The following is a 19,101-nucleotide window of genomic DNA, read 5'->3' on the forward strand; positions in this document are numbered from 1 at the left end:
ATTGGCTAGCATCCAGGACATGCTAAAGGCGCTGGAGAGCATGGGAATCAGGTGAACCAGCCCACGGGCTTGGCGTGGAGACCAGCCGTGAGCCAAGGGAGTCAGCGGTTCCTGCAAGACAGCAGGCTTGCAAAAGACGCGTTGGTACAAATTCGCAGCCCTCGCAACAGAAAGGCTGTGTGCCCTTGCAGGTCAGGAGACATCGAAACCACCGGACATGGATTGTTCAGCTGTCCATTTTATCATGAGGCCCGTATTAAATGCACTTGCTCCCCTAGTCAGTGGATTCCCCAATAAACCAGTAGAGTTCCTGATTAAAAAGCACCTGATGGGTGAAACTCTACACTTTTCACTCCCAACTGCCAAATTTTGCACCATCGCAATTAAAACTCGCAAAAATAGGATGGAAAAAAAGTATTAAACCTTGCTATACTTTTAGAAATATTAAGGCGTTAAGTTAATTCTCGTGATATGTATTAATGTTTTACAATTTAATATCATTAGACTGTCATCTAATTTTGTAATTTATATTAGTTTTGCAGTTCTATTAAGACAGATAATTGTATGTATTAACTTTTGGCGGGTCAAACAGACCGTATCAATAAATACATACAAGCAGCCCTCGCATGTACACACCCAATCCGAATCTCTGAAGCCACTTCTACATTATAGCTCCTGGCATATAATTTAAAAGCATGTGTAGGGAAGGGCTGGACACAGGGGTCTGGAGACCAAGTCCTACGAGGAGCTGGGTATGTTTAGCCTGAAGAGGAGAAGACTGAGAGGGGAATATGATAGCCATGTTCAAGTACCTGAAGGGCTGTCATAGAGAGGAGGGTGCCGAGTTGTTTTCTGTTGCCCCAGAAGGCCGGACCAGAACCAACAGGTTGAAATTAAATCAAAAGATTGATTCTTGTAGGTTATCCGGGCTGTGTGACCGTGGTCTTGGTATTTTCTTTTCTGACGTTTCGCCAGCAGCTGTGGCAGGCATCTTCAGAGGAGTAACACTGAAGAACAGTGTCTCTCAATGCCAAGTGTGTAGGAAGAGTAATATATAGTCAGAAAGGGGTTGGGTTTGAGCTGAATCAATGTCCTGCAAAAAGTATCAAAGGTACTTTTTTTTATATTACTATATATTACAAAGGTACCCTTTGATACTTTTTGCAGGACAATGATTCAGCTCAAACCCAACCCCTTTCTGACTATATATTACTCTTCCTACACACTTGGCACTGAGAGACACTGTTCTTCAGTGTTACTCCTCTGAAGATGCCTGCTACAGCTGCGGGCGAAACATCAGGAAAGAAAATACCAAGACCACGGTCACACAGCCCGGATAACCTACAAGAACCAATGAACTCTGACTGTGAAAGCCTTCGACAATATTTTAAATCAAAAGAGTTTCCGTCTAGACCAGGGATGGGGAACCTCAGGCCCGCGGGGCGTATGCGGCCCCCGAGGACATTTTCTGCGGCCCTCGGGAGCTCCGGGGCCCGGGGGGGGAGGCGTGGAGGTTGGGGCCTGGTCGCGAGGGGCCGGCATGCACAGGTGTGTGTGTGGGGGGGAAGGGTTTTCTTTCTTTTCTTCTTCTTTTTCTGTCACTCTCCTTTCTCTCCCTCTCTCCCTCTTTTTCTGTCACTTTGTCTGTCTCCCTCCGTCCTTTTCTTTCTTTCTTTCTTTCTTTCTTTCTTTCTTTCTTTCTTTCTTTCTTTCTTTCTTTCTTTCTTTCTCTCTCTCTTTCTCTCTTTCTCTCTCTCTCTCTCTCTTTCTCTCTTTCTTTCTCTTTCTTTCTCTCTTTCTCCCCCTCCCTCCATTTCTTTCTCCCTTTCTCTCTCTTTTCCCCTCCCTCCCTTTTCCTCTTTCTCTGTTTTCTTTCCTTCCTCCCTTCCTTCCCTGTGGATCGGCTGCCTCCTGGCGCCTCAGGCCTACCGCTGGCTGCCCTTCCGCCTGGGAGGGGGGGAGGACAAGGGAGCGGGGGCGCCCTCCAGGCCTTCTCTGCGTGGTCTCCCCTGGAGTTGCCAACCTTCAGGTGGTTGGAGCAACCCAAGGCAGCACTATAACAGTATAATGCAAATAAGTGAATTTTATAAAGTGCTAAAGTGAATAAATATATACAACATGTACAAATAGGAGTACAACCAGATACAAAATTTACAAAAAGCAATCCAATAAATATGACTGTCCAAAGGATATCACGGATCCTAATTCAACAGGTAAGTCCAAGTGTATGACCAATTAGGATATAATTTGATGTAAAGGTCTTTGATTCTTTCAAATTATTTTTAGGTTTCAGTTATTGGAGCAAAGCCACAGGAAAAAGATGTCAGACGTGTCGTCTAGATCGGGACCACGTTTCGCATATGGCTTCTTCGGTGACCTGTATCAATAATAAATATATATATATGTGCCTCAGTAGGTGTCGTCTCATAGGGACCGCAAAGGTTTGTATCAAGGTCTCCAAAAGGACAGAGTCTTATAATAGAAAACCTTATTTTTTGCGGACTGGAGGACAGCCAAAGATCTACAGACCTCCTTTTGGTGGTCCCGATCTAGACGACACTTCCCTGTTTCATTTCTAGTCTGCCATTCCCGCAATTTAAGAAAGATGTAGACAAGCTGGAATGTGTCCAGAGGAGGGCAACAAAGATGGTGAGGGGCCTGGAGACCAAGTCCTATGAGGAAAGGCTGAAGGAGCTGGGTATGTTTAGCCTGAAGAGGAGAAGACTGAGAGGGGACATAATAACCATCTTCAAGTACTTGAAGGGCTGTCATGGAGAGGAGGGTGCCGAGTTGTTTTCTGTTGCCCCAGAAGGTTGGACCAGAACCAACAGGTTGAAATTAAAAGAGTTTCCGTCTAGACATTAGGGATAATTTTCTAACAGAGCGGTTCCTCAGTGGAACAGGCTTCCTTGGGAGGTGGTGGGCTCTCCTTCCCTGGAGGTTTTTAAGAAGAGGCTAGTTGGCCATCTGTCAGCAAGGCTGATTCTATGACCTTAGGCAGATGATGAGAGGGACGGCACCTTGGCCATCTTCTGGACATGGAGTAGGGGGGTCACTGGGGGAGGGGGAGGTAGTTGTGAATTTCTTGCCTTGTGCAGGGGGTTGGACTAGATGACCCTGGTGGTCCCTTCCAACTCTATGATTCTATTATTATTTTAAAAGGCTCAAGGCCAAGAAGCCCCCAACATCTAGATGATGTACACCCCAGGGTACAGAAGGATCTTGGACGCAAAACTGTTGGTCTATTAACCAAAAAGTATGCCACTCACACAGGACTGGAAGGTAGTGAACGTCTCACTGTTTGTTAAAAAGGGATCTGGAAGAGACATGTAAATTTACAGATGAACATCTGTTCGAGGCCAATGGGAGGAAACTCTTATTAAGGCTAGAGATGTTAAGCGCATAGAGAAACCAGCTCCGCTGAGGACGGGATCAGTGGGGCTTCTGTAAAGGACGGTTCTCTCTCACCAGCCTTCCGCAGAAGGCCCAACAAACCCATGAACAGTGGTAATCTGCTAAATATTATATACTCAGACATTGAATACGCTGTGACAAAGTCCCTCATTTAAAGCTCCTACACAAATTTAGTGGTAGAAAAGAGCAAGAGTCCAGTAGCACCTTAAAGACTAACAAAATTTCTGGCAGGGTGTGAGCTTTCGTGAGCCACAGCTCACTTCTTCAGATACAGCTAGAATGGGAGTCCATCTATCCTTAAATAGAGACGAGGGAATTAGACACACAATGGCAACCTAAATGCCAAAAGCAAGTAAATGACATTAGCAGGCATGACTGGATTAGGTGTGATATGCAGAGGGGTAGTTGGGCGTGGAGAAATCAGCATTGGTAATGAGGAAGGAATCCAAGATCTCTATTCAGTCCCGGAGAATGCAGTCGTGAGCTTCATTATTAGTTGTAATTCAGCAAATTTAGTGGTCATAGACTAAGTGGTCATCTTGTCGATTAGAAACTGGTTCAATGACAGGAAGCAAAGACCAGGAGTAAACATGGACCCCTGTTGGCAGGAAGGACGCCGCAGGGTCCCCCAAGCGCTGGTATTGTGACTGGTGCGGTTTGATTTTGTTCATAAAAGATCTGGACTTGGGGGAGGGCAGAGAGCCAGCCCAGTTTTTTGCAGATGACGCCAAAATATTCTGGATGGTGAAAAACAAAAGCAGATTGTGAAGAGCGCCCAGATGGCCTTGTGGGACCCATGGGGGGGGGTGACCTATCCCCCTGCGGCGAAAAATCCCAGCTTTAAATCTATGCTAACCAGGTTTAATCTGACCAGGATAGAGATTTTTGGGTCAAACGGTTCAACAAAAATATAAACTCCAGGAGCAACCACAGTAGGGTTGCCAACCTCCAGGTACTATCTGGAGATCTCCTGCTATTACAACTGATCTCCAGCCGATAGAGATCAGTTCCCCTGGAGAAAATGGCCGCCTTGGTAATTGGACTCTATGGCATTGAAGTCCCACCTTTCCCCAAACCCCGCCCTCCTGAGGCTCCGCCCCAAAAACCTCCCGCTGGTGGTGAAGAGGGACCTGGCAACCCTAAGCCACAGTGAAAAGGGCAGCTAGGGGTTCTTAGGAAAGGAACTGAAAACAAAACAATCTGTATCACAAAGCCCTTGAACAGATCTCCGGTGAGGCCACCTTTGGAATAGCGTGTAGAGTTCTGGTCGCTGTAGCTGAGAATCCTCTGGAAAAGATGCAGAAAAGGGCAACCCAAATTACTGAGGGGTTGGAGCTTCCTTACAATGAACAGTTATGGAGTTTGGGGCTTTTTAATTAACAGGAAAACAACTGCAGGTCTCACTGCCCGGTAGGCTGTTTAAAGGTCCGACCTGGGCCTCGTTGACAAGACGTGTGCTGGGAGCTCCGTATGGAAACGTCATTCTCCTACACACGGGGGCCTGATTCAGATGGGGACCGTGGTATGACGCAGGGAGACGGGGCCGAAGACTTCCCGGGGCCCTTTTTGCCAACCCAAAGTGGCTCAAGGGAGCCAAGTTGTGCCCCGCTAGCAAAATTTATGTGTAGCCCCTCAATAAAGGCCAGGTTCCTCAGTGGGACAAATAGCTCTCCGGGGCCATATCAGGTTCTGAAAGGGTACAGGGTGAAGGCTTAAGCCCCCACTTCCAGCACATCATGGGCTTGAGCCCAATCAACACAAAACGCCTACAGCGTGGCTGCTTGCCAAGACAAGCACAAGATGGGCCCGTACAGAGTGTTAATGTGCAGTAGAGGAGGCATGATAGAGGTTCATAAAATAGAGCATGGGGTGGAGAAAGTGATAGAACAATTTCTCCTTCTCCTGTAATGCTGCACCTTGGGGGCGTCACATGACACTGATGGGCTGACGATTCAGGAGAGACAAAAGGGAGCCACATCTTCACTTGAACTCGTGCCTTTCACTGCCACAGGATGCAATTCTGGCCGCTGGATTGGTTGACTTCAAAAGGGAATTAGACAGATTCATGGAGGAGAGGCCCATCCATGGCCATCATCTACAAGGATTAAGCGTGGCTTTTACGTTCAGATGCCGTGAGCCTCTGAATATCCCTGTACTGGAGGGCAAAAAAAGGAGGAAGGAGGAAGGAGGAAGGAGAGAGAGGGAGAGGGAGAAGAAGAAGAAGAAGAAGAAGAAGAAGAAGAAGAAGAAGAAGAAGAAGAAGAAGAAGAAGAAGAAGAAGATTGGATTGTTGTCAAAGGGTCTTCCAGCAGCATGTGCTGTTTGGCTCTTACACCTGGGGGGTGGGAGGCATGGAGGAGACCCAAAAGAACTGCAGCGACCACCTTCCGGCAGCAACCCTTGATGACCACTTGCACAGCTTCTGGGGAAAAGCTACGTCATGCAAACAGTGTGCGTCAGAATGCATGACTTGCACTCACGAACAGAGCTGCCAGCTTTCCAAAGAATTACGTTTGTTTGAGAAACTATGGGGAGGGAAGTTTGCTAGAAGTCCTGGCTGCTAACATCATGGAGAGCAGGGCCTGGGATGGGAAAAGGCATTTAGCAATTGCAGTGTTGTGCAGCAACCCACAACCTCCAGTCTTGGAGAGTGGATAAATGGTTGGCTTTTCCTTAGAATCATATAATCATAGAGTTAGAAGGGACCATCAGGGTCATCTAGTCCAACCCCCTGCACAATGCAGGAAATTCACAACTACCCCCCCACACCCCCAGTGACCCCTACTCCATTCACAACTACCTCCCCCCCACACACCCTCAGTGACCCCTACTCCATGCCCAGAAGATCCATTGGTTCTGGATCATTGGTTCTGGATCTGATCATGAAGTTGCTACCAAACTGAGATACATCACCGTGTGCAGAAAGATAACTAGGCAACCACAACAAAAGTTAGAGGGGGGTAGAAAGAAAATTAAAACTGGGGGTTAGAGATGCTCACAGAAGGCCAGGAAGAGGACCAAAGAGGAAGCAGGGATTTGCATGTGAGATCTGCATATTTTGATATGCTCCAATGCCATCTAGTGGTACAATCCAGCCCTGCGGGTGGGAGTCGCTCTGCATATGGACTTCGTACTGCTTGGCCATCTGACAAGTTCGGGCCAGCCAGGGCCATAAAGGTCAGGGCTTGAAATTCCCATGTACACTGGGCCAGCCAGGGCCATAAAGGTCAGGGCTTGAAATTCCCATGTACACTTGCAAAGGTATGAGCCAAAGAGGAACCTGTAGCAAACAGGTCTTGCTAGTTTTTACAAATTCAGTGTTATTACATTTTGTTATTCTACAGAGCAGCTTAGTGTTGAATTTGATCAGGGGCTGTTCCAAGGACCCCGTCACGGCAATCCCAGGAATCCTGGACAGAAAGATCTGCAGAGTTACAAAGTTCTCAAAGAGACGGGACATGGTGGTCATGGGAGATTTTAATTACCCGGATATCTGTTGGAAGTCCAACTCTGCTAAAAAAGCAAAGTCCAATAAATTCCTGACTTGTCTTGCTGACAACTTCCTATTCCAGAAAGTGGACAGGGAAACAAGGGGATCTGCTATCTTAGACTTGATTCTCACCAACAGGGAAGAACTGGTTGATGAGGTTAAAGTAGTAGGCACCCTGGGTAGTAGTGACCATGTAATCTTGGAATTTACAATCTTGGGGAAAGGAAAAACTGTATGTAGTCAGACATATAGGTTGGACTTTAGGAGAGCAGATTTTAACAAGCTTAAACTTATGCTAGGAGCCCCGTGGCGTAGAGTGTTAAGCTGCAGTACTGCAGTCAAAATCTCTGCTCACGACTTGAGTTCACTTCGATCCCGACAGAAGTCGGTTTCAGGTAGCCGGCTCAAGGTGGACTCAGCCTTCCATCCTTCTGAGGTCGGTCAAATGAGCACCCAGCTTGCTGGGGGTAAAGGGAAGATGACTGGGGAAGGCACTGGCAAACCACCCAGCAACAAAGTCTGCCTAGGAAACGTCGGGATGTGATGTCACCCCATGGGTCAGGAATGACCCGGTGCTTGCACAGGGGACCTTTACCTTACCTAAACTTATGCTGGGTAGAATCCCAAGGTCAGGACATCCTCCCTTTGCTCCATGCAAAAGACACAAAAGAAGCAGATGTGCCCCTTTTTGCGTGGTTTCCTTCAACACCTGTTGTGTCGTGCAGGAGTGCAGACGGGCAGCAGCCAGTGAGAAAACACCTGGACTGCAGTGTGGTGGGGGCTGGGGTTGTCTCAAAGAGGCCTTTGCAGCGAAGAATTCTGCCGATTGCTGACCCTGCAGAGACGGAGAGGCGGCCTTGAATGGCAGGAAGTGTGTTCATTTCCTCCTCCTCCTGGAGCCACTGCTCAGGAAAGTATTACTCAGAGGCCTCGGGCCACTTCACACAGAGCAGCCGAGTCGTTTCGCGCTCATTGCTTCCTGCGGGGTCCTGCAACGGGCTCTCCTCAGGGCCAGGACACCAGCCCTGCCTCTGGCCCTCGCCCAGTTCAGCTCTGCCTCGGCTGCCCCTTCGAAAAGGGAGCGGGCGGCCATTGGTGATCTGGGAACGGCAAGCGGCTGTGTGGGCAGCAGTGGTTCTGTGCGTGTGGCGATCAATGCCACGCTCCGCAGTAGGAGTCCAGTTGCCAAAGGCGGCCATTTTCTCCAGGTGAACTGATCTTTATTGGCTGGAGATCAGTTGTAATAGCAGGAGATCTCCCGCTACTACCTGGAGGTTACAATAACAAGGAATGCAGCAGTCTGCGAATAAATATTAAATACACACTTGTTGCAAAACTACAAAGGTGTAATGAACAAACAAGACACAAAAGAACACTACAATATGCCATAAGCAACACAGTACAAAAACTAACGATAAAGAGGAAATATAGTCTACCTAACACAATAGTCCATCTCTCTTTATCTTTAGCTCTTGTACTGTGTTGCTTATGGCATATTGTAGTGTTCTTTTGTGTCTTGTTTGTTCATTACACCTTTGTAGTTTTGCAACAAGTGTGTATTTAATATTTATTCGCAGACTGCTGCATTTCTTGTTGTTGTAACTTCCCACAGCAGGCTAACCTTGCTTTTCTCACTACCTGGAGGTTGGCAACCCTACTCCACATAATGTTCTAGATGTCCTGGGGGGGGGGGGTCTCGAACAAAGAAAGGTCCCCAGAGGATGCTCGGGAATGCCAGAGTGGCAACTGGGGAGTCAACCGAGCCGCTTGGCATTCACACAGCTTCTTGCCCCATCCCGGAATGGACTGTCCTTGGTAGGGTTGCCACCAGGTCTTCGCCATGGATGGGAAGGTTTTTGGGGCGGAGCCTGAGGAGGGCGGGGTTTGGGGAGGGGAGGGACTTCAATGCCACAGAGTCCAATTGCCAAAGCAGCCATTTTCTCCAGGTGAACTGATCTCTATCGGCTGGAGATCAGCTGTAATATCAGGAGATCTCCAGCTAGTACCTGGAGGTTGGAAGGAAAAAGACACCACTGTGCATATACCTGGAGGGTTTGGAAATCAGCACAGGAGCGAATGAATATTACAATGTGCAAATATTTATATAAATCGCTACAACATATAACATAGAGTCACAACTACACACTTACTGAAACTAACAACCTAAACAATCTATCCTACTATATACAATGTATGTTACAACAATCAGGCTGGAACAAAACAGACTGAAGATTCAAAGTATAGGTATAGTCCTTAGGTCATATTCAATCATCACATAGATACTGCTACACATTTGTGTTACCCTACGTGGGAACTGGCTGAAATTTATCCTGTTTGAATTTTTAGCAAATATGCAGTATGTAAGCCGGAGATATTACACAATAACTTGTTTTTGAGGGACTGATGAAAAAATTTAAAGCCAAAGAATTCGAAACGGCCATATCCCCGCTTCAATTTTTGGCATCATCTCATGGTAAAGTCAGAAATACTATTTAAAAGCTTGAAGAGGAACCAAGAACTTCTCTGTGATGATTGAATATGACCTAAGGACTATACCTATACTTTGATTCTTCAGTCTGGTTTGTTCCAGCCTGATTGTTGTAACATACATTGTATATAGTAGGATGGATTGTTTAGGTTGTTAGTTTCAGTAAGTGTATAGTGAGGTGACTCTATGTTATATGTTGTAGTGAATTATATAAATTGCACTTTGTAATATTCATTCAACTGAGGCTGTCGTATTTTGGTCACGTCATGAGACGACAAGAGTCACTGGAAAAGACCGTCATGATAGGAAAAGTTGAGGGCAGCAGGAAAAGAGGAAGACCCAACAAGAGATGGGCTGACTCAATAAAGGAAGCCATGGCCTTCAATTTGCAAGATCTGAGCAAGGCTGTCAAAGATAGGACATTTTGGAGGACTTTCATTCATAGGGCCGCCATGAGTCGGAAGCGACTTGACGGCACTTAACACACACACAATATTCATTCGCTCCTGTGCTGAGTACCTGGAGGTTGGCAACACTAGCCATAGAGTCCAATGGCCAAAGAGGCCATTTTCTCCAGGGGGACTGATTTCTACAGGCTGGAGATCAGTTGCAATAGCAGGAGATCTCCAGCTAGTACTTGGAAGTTGGCAACCCTATTCCTTGGAGATCCTGAGGCTCTGGCCCTGCACAAAACATGTGCAGAGTGGTCTTCTGCATGATCACATTCTCACGGCCAGCCCCCAAATTGGTGGTGGCTGGAGATCTCCCGCTATTATAACTGATCTCCCACTGATAGAGATCAGTTCCCCTGGACAAAATGGCCGCTCTGGCAATTGGACTCTATGGCATTGAAGTACCTCCCCTCTCCAAGCCCCGCCCTCCCCAGGCTCCGCCCCCAAAATCCAGGTATTTCCCAACCCGGAGCTGGCAGCCCTGCCCCAAATGCTGCTGCAGAGCTTTTAGGTCATTAAGGCCCCAGGGTTTGCTAGAAAGCAAGCAGGGTCAGGCTATAGGAAGCGGCTGCCTAGGGTTGCCAGGTCCCTCCTGGTAACTGGCAGGGGGTGGGGGTGGCCTGTTGGCGGCAGGTGGAAGCCTCGGCCGGTGACCCGGGGCTGGGGGGGGTGTCTGGCAGCCCTAGCCAGGAGCGAGGCAGAAGCAGGACCCCTGCCTCCCAAAAGACAAAGCCAGGCCTCGCTTGGTTGCCCTCCTGGCCCAGATAGAGACTCACAGGGCAAGAACTTGTTACATTGTAACATAGAATCATAGAGTTGGAAGGGACCACCAGGGTCATCTAGTCCAACCCCCTGCACAATGCAGGAAATTCACAACTACCTCCCCCCATACCCCCAGTGACCCCGACTCCATGCCCAGAAGATGGCCAAGATGCCCTCCCTCTCATCATCTGCCTGTCATAGAATCAGCATTGCTGACAGATGGCCATCTAGCCTCTGCTTAGAAACCTCCAGGGAGGGAGAGCTCACCACCTCCTGAGGAAGCCTGTTCCACTGAGGAACCGCTCTAACTGTTAGAAAATTCTTCCTAATGTCTAGATGGAAACTTTTCTGATTTAATTTCAACCCACTGGTTCTGGTCTGACCCTCTGGGGCAACAGAAAACAACTCTGCACCATCCTCTCTATGACAGCCCTTCAAGTACTTGAAGATGGTTCTCATCTCCCCTCTCAGTCTTCTCCTCTGCAGGCTAAACATACCCAGCTCCTTCAACCTTTCCTCATAGGACATCATTTTTGGAAAAATCTAGGAAGTCTGGGGGATGTGCTGATACCTTGCCTCCTGCGGGAGCGAGCCCCTCTGCAGTGCACAGCAACAAATTCACGACACAAGCTGTTTTGTGGAAGTGCACACAATTGTGACGGCACATCGTCACTCTGCGCAACACACTTGCATCTCAGGGTATTTCTTCTTTTTCCAAAAGCACCCGTTCCCTCTGCAGCCCACATTTATACATGTCAAGGGTAACTCAGTGACACCCAAGGATATGGATGCACTCTATGTACACGTGCGCATGCGCACATGCACACACACACACACACAGAGCCAGGCCGAATCTGGGGGCCGTGCAGGCAGCATCCACTGGCAGGAAGCACCTGGCTGGCCTGGCGGAAGCAGCCGGCTCCATCTGCTTCCTGCCCTTCCGGCCTGCCCCGGGGACATGGCCAGGCCAGCGCATGGGGGAAGGGGAAGAAGAAGGAGGGCGTGCAGGCAGAGTGCTCAAACCGGATCTATGCCAAAGTGACCGTCCTGCAGGTGGCCGGACCTCCCCGCCTCTCCCCGCCCCTGTCTTAGCGTAAAACCAAACCAGCAACAAGCCCCTCCAAATGAACCTCGGTCCCTTGAAACTCAGCTTTGCTGGGCCTGGCTGAAGGGTGCCAGTGAGAAGCGTTAGCAGGTTCCTTGCTTTTCCCCCACCAGAGAAAACATGAAACCAACACATTCTTAGCTGAAAGAACTGGGGTTGCTTTTTACACTTGGGGCTCGTCCATCTAATAACCCAAACGTTTCCTTTTTAGATTTTTATTATGAGTATTAGTCCACCACAATATCCTGTCCCTACAAAATGGATGCACGATAAGCTTGTTGTGTGCTGGTCGGGGGGGGGGGTGCTTCTAGAGTTACCAACTCTGGATTGGAAAATTCCTGGAGATTTTGGGGGTAGAGCCTGGAGATGGAGGGGTTTGGGGAGGGGAGAGACCTCAGTGAGGTACAGGGCCATAGAGTCCACCCTCCAAAGCTGCCATTGTCCTCAGGGGAACTGATCTCTGTCACCTGGAGATCAACTGCAATGCTGGGAGATCTCCAGATCCCTCCAGGAGTCTGGCAACCCTACTTTTGGATGAGGAAGGGGGGTCTCTTTCTTTTGTCTCTTTATTCTCTTCCCTCTGGACTTCATACCAGGTCACAGCTCCCGAGAGCCTGCTGCTAAGATTTCCCAGTTTGGGTTTGATATTTCTACGCTGTTTTGCCTTGCTGTTCAAAGCTGTTTACAAGAATACAAAATAAGGTAAAGCTGATCAGAAACCTGACACACGCAGCCTTGCGCTGCTGCCTGACCTGGATGGGATGAGAGTAGGGTTGCCAACCTCCAGGTGGTGGCTGGGAATCTCTCACTATTATAACTGATCTCCAGGCAGCAGAGATCAGGTCCCCTGGAGCCGCACTGAGCCCAGCTTTGCTGGGGAGGGCAGGAAATAAGATTAATAAAATAATAATAAATAAAATAGAAGATAGCCGCCTTGGAACATGGACTCTATGGCAAAGAAGAAGAAGAAGAGTTGGTTTTTGTATGCAACTTTCTCTACCACTTAAAGAAGAATCAAACCAGCTTACAATCGCCTTCCCTTCCCCTCCCCATAACAGACACCCTGCGAGGTAGGTGGGGCTAAGAGAGCTGTGATTAGCCCAAGGTCACCCAGCTGGCTTCATGTGTAGGAGCAGGGAATCAAATCCAGTTCACCAGATTAGCCTCTGCCGCTCATGTGGAGGAGTCAGGAACCAAACCTGGTTCTCCAGATCAGTTTTCACTGCTCCAAACCACCACTTTTAACCACTACACCACACTGGCCCCTCCCCAAACCCCATCGTCTCAGGCTCCACCCCCAAATCTCCAGGTATATCCCAACCTGGAGCTGGCAACCCTAGATGAGAAGCAGACCTGCCCTGGGGCCACCACCAAAGCTGTCCCTGCCCCGGCCCTCACTGATCCCCCCCCTCCTTCTCTCCTGGCCACCTACCTACCTTTTCCTGTTTCGCCTTCTAGCAGCTTCTGTCTCCACCCTTTTCTGTCCCTCTCCACCTTTAATTTCCCTGTTTCTGCTGCTCCTCCTTTAGCTGTACATCCCCTTTCTCTTGTCTTTTACCTTCTTTAGTCTCTCTCTCTCTTCCCCCCACCCTGTGCTTATGGTGAGCTTGAAATACATACCCCTCCCACATGGCCATCAAGCTCTCACAATTAGGAGATCTCAGTGGTACACATTTTTTAAAGAAGGCGACATTGCATCTACAATTTTTGGGTTTTTCTAACCCCCAATGTAGTTACTTTTTATTTATTGTATTTCATATTTTCCTGCAAACTCGTTGCTTCCCCCAGGTTTGTAGAAAAATACCCCTTGTCCTAGCCCCATTGTGTGGATTGATCGATCCGGTCCATTTCAGAATTAGATAGCATTATTTTGTAACAAGTTCTAGAATCTGTAGCAAATCCCTGCAAATGTTTTTGTTTACGCAGTTATAAAATAAAAACAATGAAATTGAAATGAAAGCAGAATGAAATGGAAAAATGAAATGACAGCAGAGTGACGCCCCTGAATTCTTCCTTGGGCTTAGAAGAGCGTAACTCCGCGAGGGACCTGGGCTGCCGGTCTTCTTGCCAGAGACGTGTGGCACAAAAGATCAAGTGAACGAGTTATCCTGTCCAAAAACGAGGGCCACAGTGTGATAGTTCAGCCTCCTCTGTATTAAGCGATTTATATTTGACTGTCAGCACAACTTCTCCTCCAAGTGGAAAGAAAAGATCGGGAGAGCAGATATCTTTTTTGTGAACGGGAGTTTCAGGCAGAGATGATCACTCTGGCTAATTTGTAGGCAACTCATAATCAACAATCTAAATTTCTGAGGATGTTTCCAGAGGTCACTGGATGTTGTTGAAGGAGGTGTTATAAGGGGCGGCGACAGATAAGCCCCCACACTCTGCCCTGCCCTTTCTCGACGGGCTGTTTGTATTGCTGCTTTCTAACGTTTAGTGGTATTTATTTGGTTAAAAATACTATCCTTATTATTCTGCTGCACACAAGATGTAACCCAGAACTGGGTTTTTTTTTCTCTCTCTCTCTCTCTCCAGTTGTTTTGCAGAAAGTAATACAATCAGATGCAAAAATTAATGTGTTACACTTTCTGAAGTCATTTAAGAGAGGAGAGGAGAGGAGAGGAGAGGAGAGGAGAGGAGAGGAGAGGAGAGGAAAGGAAAGGAAAGGAAAGGAAAGGAGAGGAGAGGAGAGGAGAGGAGAGGAGAGGAGAGGAGAGGAGAGGAGAAGAAGAAGAAGAAGAAGAAGAAGAGTTGGTTTTTATATGCTGACTTTCTCTGCCACTTAAGGGAGACTCAAACCAGCTTACAATCACCTTCCCTTCCCCTCCCCACAACAGACACCCTGTGAGGTAGGTGGGGCTGAGAGAGCTGTGACTAGCCCAAGGTCACCCAGTTGGCTTCGTGTGTAGGAGTGGGGAAACAAATCCAGTCCACCAGATTAGCCTCCGCTGCTCATGTGGAGGAGTGAGGAATCGAACCTGGTTCTCCAAATCAGACTCCGCCGCTCCAAACCACTGCTCTTAACCACTACACCACGCTGGCTTAAGTCAATGGGCTTAGGATCATGTAACTCCACTTAGGACCATACTGGAAAAACACTTTCATGTCATTTACATATGATTTTGGATAAAACTGGATGCCCATCTGTTTCTGGGCTGTTTCTGGGCATGACTCTGGTCTTTTATAGCTGCCGTGATGGAACACGGAGGGCTTTTGAAGAGCTGATCGTGGGGCCGGGTGTGTTTTAAGGGCTGCCCCATCCCATACAGTCAAGTCCGTTAGTTAAGATCTTCATCCTCAGCTCTGTACTCCGTGCCACCACTTGCAGGGGAGAGGCAGATGGCAACCAGAAGCAGGGCTTTTCCAGTGGTGGCACTTCACTTTTGGAATGCCCCCCCCTCTTGAGACTCGCCTGGTGCTTGACCTTGAGATGCCAGCCAGGATAAACACGTCTTCTCCTTGAGACTTTTAACTGGGCCATCCTGACTTTTTAAGCTGCTTTTTAAATCATTTACTTCGAGCCTGAAGACTATTTTATACATTTTATATATTCATTCATTTACCGCATTTATACCCTGCTTTTATCCCCAAAGGGGACCCAAAGCGGTGTCCAGCGTTCTCCATTGTTTTAGGCTGCTGAATGTTCTTTTGTGCTGTTTTTATACCCTTGATTTGTTTTATTATTGACAATTATATTTTTTTTAATGATTTCATTGAATTGGTTTACTTTGATAGCTGCCTCAAGCAAGTCTCTGGAGAGACGGTGGATACATTTTCTATATAAATAGAATTAACTCCAGACCTGCAAATGAAGCCAAAAAGGCACTTTTGTTTAAAAAGCAGAAATATTTTGAGAGACAAATTAAACCTCGCTCCTAAACTAATGAAAGCATTAGAACCTAGGCCCTTTCCTCCTGCATCCTCTGGTAATAAATCGAATGGTTTGGAAACTGCAGGTGAATTCTGTGAGGTTTTTATTGCAAAATCTGGAGATGCCCCATCAAGCAGAGGGGCACAGAAAGAGTCTGCCCCCACCTGCTTAGTTGGCAGGCCCTTAAGCAGGGTCTAGAGATAGGGTTGCCAACCTCCAGGTGGTGGCTGGAGATCTCCTGCTATTACAACTGATTTCCAGCCGATAGAGATCAGTTCCCCTGGAGAAAATGGCCGCTTTGGCAATTGGACTCAATGGCATTGAAGTCCCTCCCCTCCCCAAACCCTGCCCTCTTCAGGCTCCCCCCCAAAACTTCCCGCTGGTTGGTATTTGACACCTTTTCAATTAAGTAAAATGTGTTATACCACAAAAGGTGAAAAATGTACTCAATCAAAGAGCAGATATAATTCACATTTCATGGGAATATTCAGCTTTGATAAAATAGGGGGGATGAAATTATATAAACTGTTGGTTATGAAATTAAAGTAGATTCGTTTTGTTTTGCTTGGCCCAGGGCCTGCATTGATGAGGAAACAGCATTTTGCGTTAGTCTGGAATTTGTTCACTGCTGCTAAAATATTAATAGCAAAATGCTGTTGTCCTCCAGAAGCATCCTTCTTTGCCAACTGGCTCACTCAGACTTGGGATATTGCAGGAATGACAAATAAGGACAGATCTTGCCCATAGAAGGAAGGATAATTCTTACACAGAATCTTAATAAACTGTGTGGAAAGCTTTTGTCGAATGTATGATTCATTGTTGTCATATGGATCAAAGAGCACTTAGATCTGTTTGCTTTGCTACAGCTTCCTGTATAGGAACGGAGGATATTGAATGCTGGAGGCTTCCTTGTTCTTGCAGTCATTTTCTAGTTTGGCCCTCAGAGACTCGCCGACGTATTCTACACTTCAACTTTAACGCATTGTAGCCCACTTGGTCAAATGCATAAACTAGTCGGGAGCTTTTAACAGCTCGCGCCACAATACTTTTTGACTTTTCGAGTCCCCCCAGGACTCTTTTTCATTTTGGATTGTCTCATCATAGGGTTGACAAGCCCTTAAGCAGGGTCTAGAGATAGGGCTAAACTGAGGCTATCGTATTTTAGTCACATCATGAGACGACAAGAGTCACTGGAAAAGACAGTCATGCTAGGAAAAGTTGAGGGCAGCAGGAAAAGAGGAAGACCCAACAAGAGATGGATGGACTCAACAAAGGAAGCCAAAGCCCTCAATTTGCAAGACCTGATCAAGGCTGTCAAAGAAAGGACATTTTGGAGGACTTTGATTCATAGGGTCGCCATAAGTCGGAAGCGACTTGACGGCACTTAACACAACACACACACAGGACTCTTGCTTGTTTTTGCTGCAACAGACTAATATGACTACCTATCTTGAATTTATCCCCTAAATTACAAGGAATGTCTGCTGTCCTGCCACCCTAAGCAGAGTTATGCCTTTCTATGTACATTAAAGTCAGTGGGCTTACAAGTGTGTAACTCTGCCTAGGATGGCACAACAAAGCTGTCTTATAGTGCCATCATCCTAAGAACATTTTCCATTCCATCCTAAGCAATTCTCCATTGAAGTCTCTCCCCTCACCAAATTCCACCCTCTTCAGCCTCCATCCCAGAATCTCCAGGTATTTCCCAACCCGGACCTGGCAACCCTACTTTAATAGTGGCTTAATGGGATGTTATTTACCTTCATGCCGTGAAAACCGTCAGCTGCCCACTCCCGCACATTAGGCTCCTATTAAGGGACAGAACATTTTTCTTTGCACCCGTTGCACCCCCCCCCCTCACTCTCAGTCTTTAGGAGGCAGCTGGAGATAGTTTTATTCAGAATTGCATTTAATTAAAGCAGTCTGAAATTTGTGATTTTAACATTCTGGTTTTATGTGAGCTATTTGATGTTTTCATTTATATTGTAAGAAGCCTTGAGCTCTGTGAGGAAGAAAGGTGGCTAATAAACATTTTAAATAAATAAAATATATAAATAAACCCTACTTGAACCATCTTGCTTTGCGTTACCATGTTTCCCGAAACACATTCCTCCGCATGTGCCATTGCTGTCAAGTTGCTTCCGACTTATGGTGACTCTATGAATGAATGACCTCGAAACATCCCATCATTAATAGCCTTGCTCAGCTCTTTCAGACTGAGGGCCATGGCTTCCTTCATGTAGTCAATCCATCTCATGTTGGGTCTTCCTCTTTTCCTGCCGCCTTTCACTTTTCCTAACATTATTGACTTTTCCAAGTGTCTTCTCAGAATGTGACCAAAGTACGATAGCCTTGGTTTGGTCATTTTAGCTCCTAGGGTTTAGGTTTGATTTGATCAAGAATCCACAGATTTGTCTTTTTGGCGGTCTACGGTACCCTGAATACTCTCCCCCAACACCACTTTTGAAACAAGTCAACTTTATTCCTGTCAGCTTTCTTCATTGTCCAACTTTCACATACATACATAATAATGGAGAATATGATGGCATGAATTAGCTTGATCTTGGTCACCAGTGACACATCCTTGCATTTAAGATTCTTTTCTAGCTCCTTCATGGCTTCCCATTCGCAATCTCCTTCTGATTTCTTGGTTGCACTCTCCCTTTTGGTTGATGATTGAGGCAAGGAACAGCAAATCTTCAACAATTTCAATTTCTTCATTGTCCACCTTAAAGCAATGTAATTCCCCAGTAGTCATTACTTTTGTCTTCTTGATGTTCAGCTGTAGTCCTGCTTTGGCACTTTCTGCCTTAACCTTCATCAGTAGTCGTTTCAAGTCTTTGCTATTTTCTGCCAGTAATGTGGTGTCATCTGCATATCTCCAATTGTTAATGTTCCTTCCACCAGTTTTCACTCCACTTTCATCTAAATCTAGTCCAGTTTTTCTTATGATATCTTCTCCATATTCTCAACATACAGCACATGCTTTGCATCCAGAAGGTCCCAGGTTCAATCCCCGGCATCTCCAGTTAAAGCAGGGGTGGGGAACCTTTTTTCTGCCAAGGGATATTTGGATATTTATAATATCATTCGCGGGCCATACAAAATTATCAACTCAGAACTCGCCCCCACACATTCTGGCCCTGCCCCCTTTAACCCCTCCATTGTTGCCACTTCCACCCCCAGCCCTCTTGTAGTACAGAGGGAATACGTTTCTCCATGGCCCGGGTGGGAAACTGTTAACACCGTTTCTTGGGTGGTCCTAGCAGCTCCATAGCTAACGACTCTTCTGCAAGGGGGAAAGAAGATCCCTTTTCTCAGCAAAACAAACTCGAAACCGCCTTGAATAGAGGCTATTCCTGTCCGTGGGAGGGGGCAGATTGTCAGTCTTAGATCCTTCTGAGCTAGAGATCTGTCAGGACCCACAAAGGGCCAGACCAAATGAGCCCCCGGGCCTGACGTTCCCTACCCCTGAGTTAAAGGGACCAGGCAAGCAGGTGATGTGAAAGACCCCTG

General features: G+C 47.0%; 1 protein-coding gene across 1 annotated transcript in view; it reads left to right on the top strand.

Moving 5' to 3' along the window:
- ELOF1 (elongation factor 1) overlaps positions 1-19,101 on the top strand; it is a 226,365-nt gene that overhangs the window by 180,311 nt on the left and 26,953 nt on the right. The window lies entirely within an intron of this gene.

This window comes from Euleptes europaea, chromosome 1, assembly GCF_029931775.1.
Source record: "Euleptes europaea isolate rEulEur1 chromosome 1, rEulEur1.hap1, whole genome shotgun sequence".
Lineage (NCBI taxonomy): Eukaryota > Metazoa > Chordata > Lepidosauria > Squamata > Sphaerodactylidae > Euleptes > Euleptes europaea.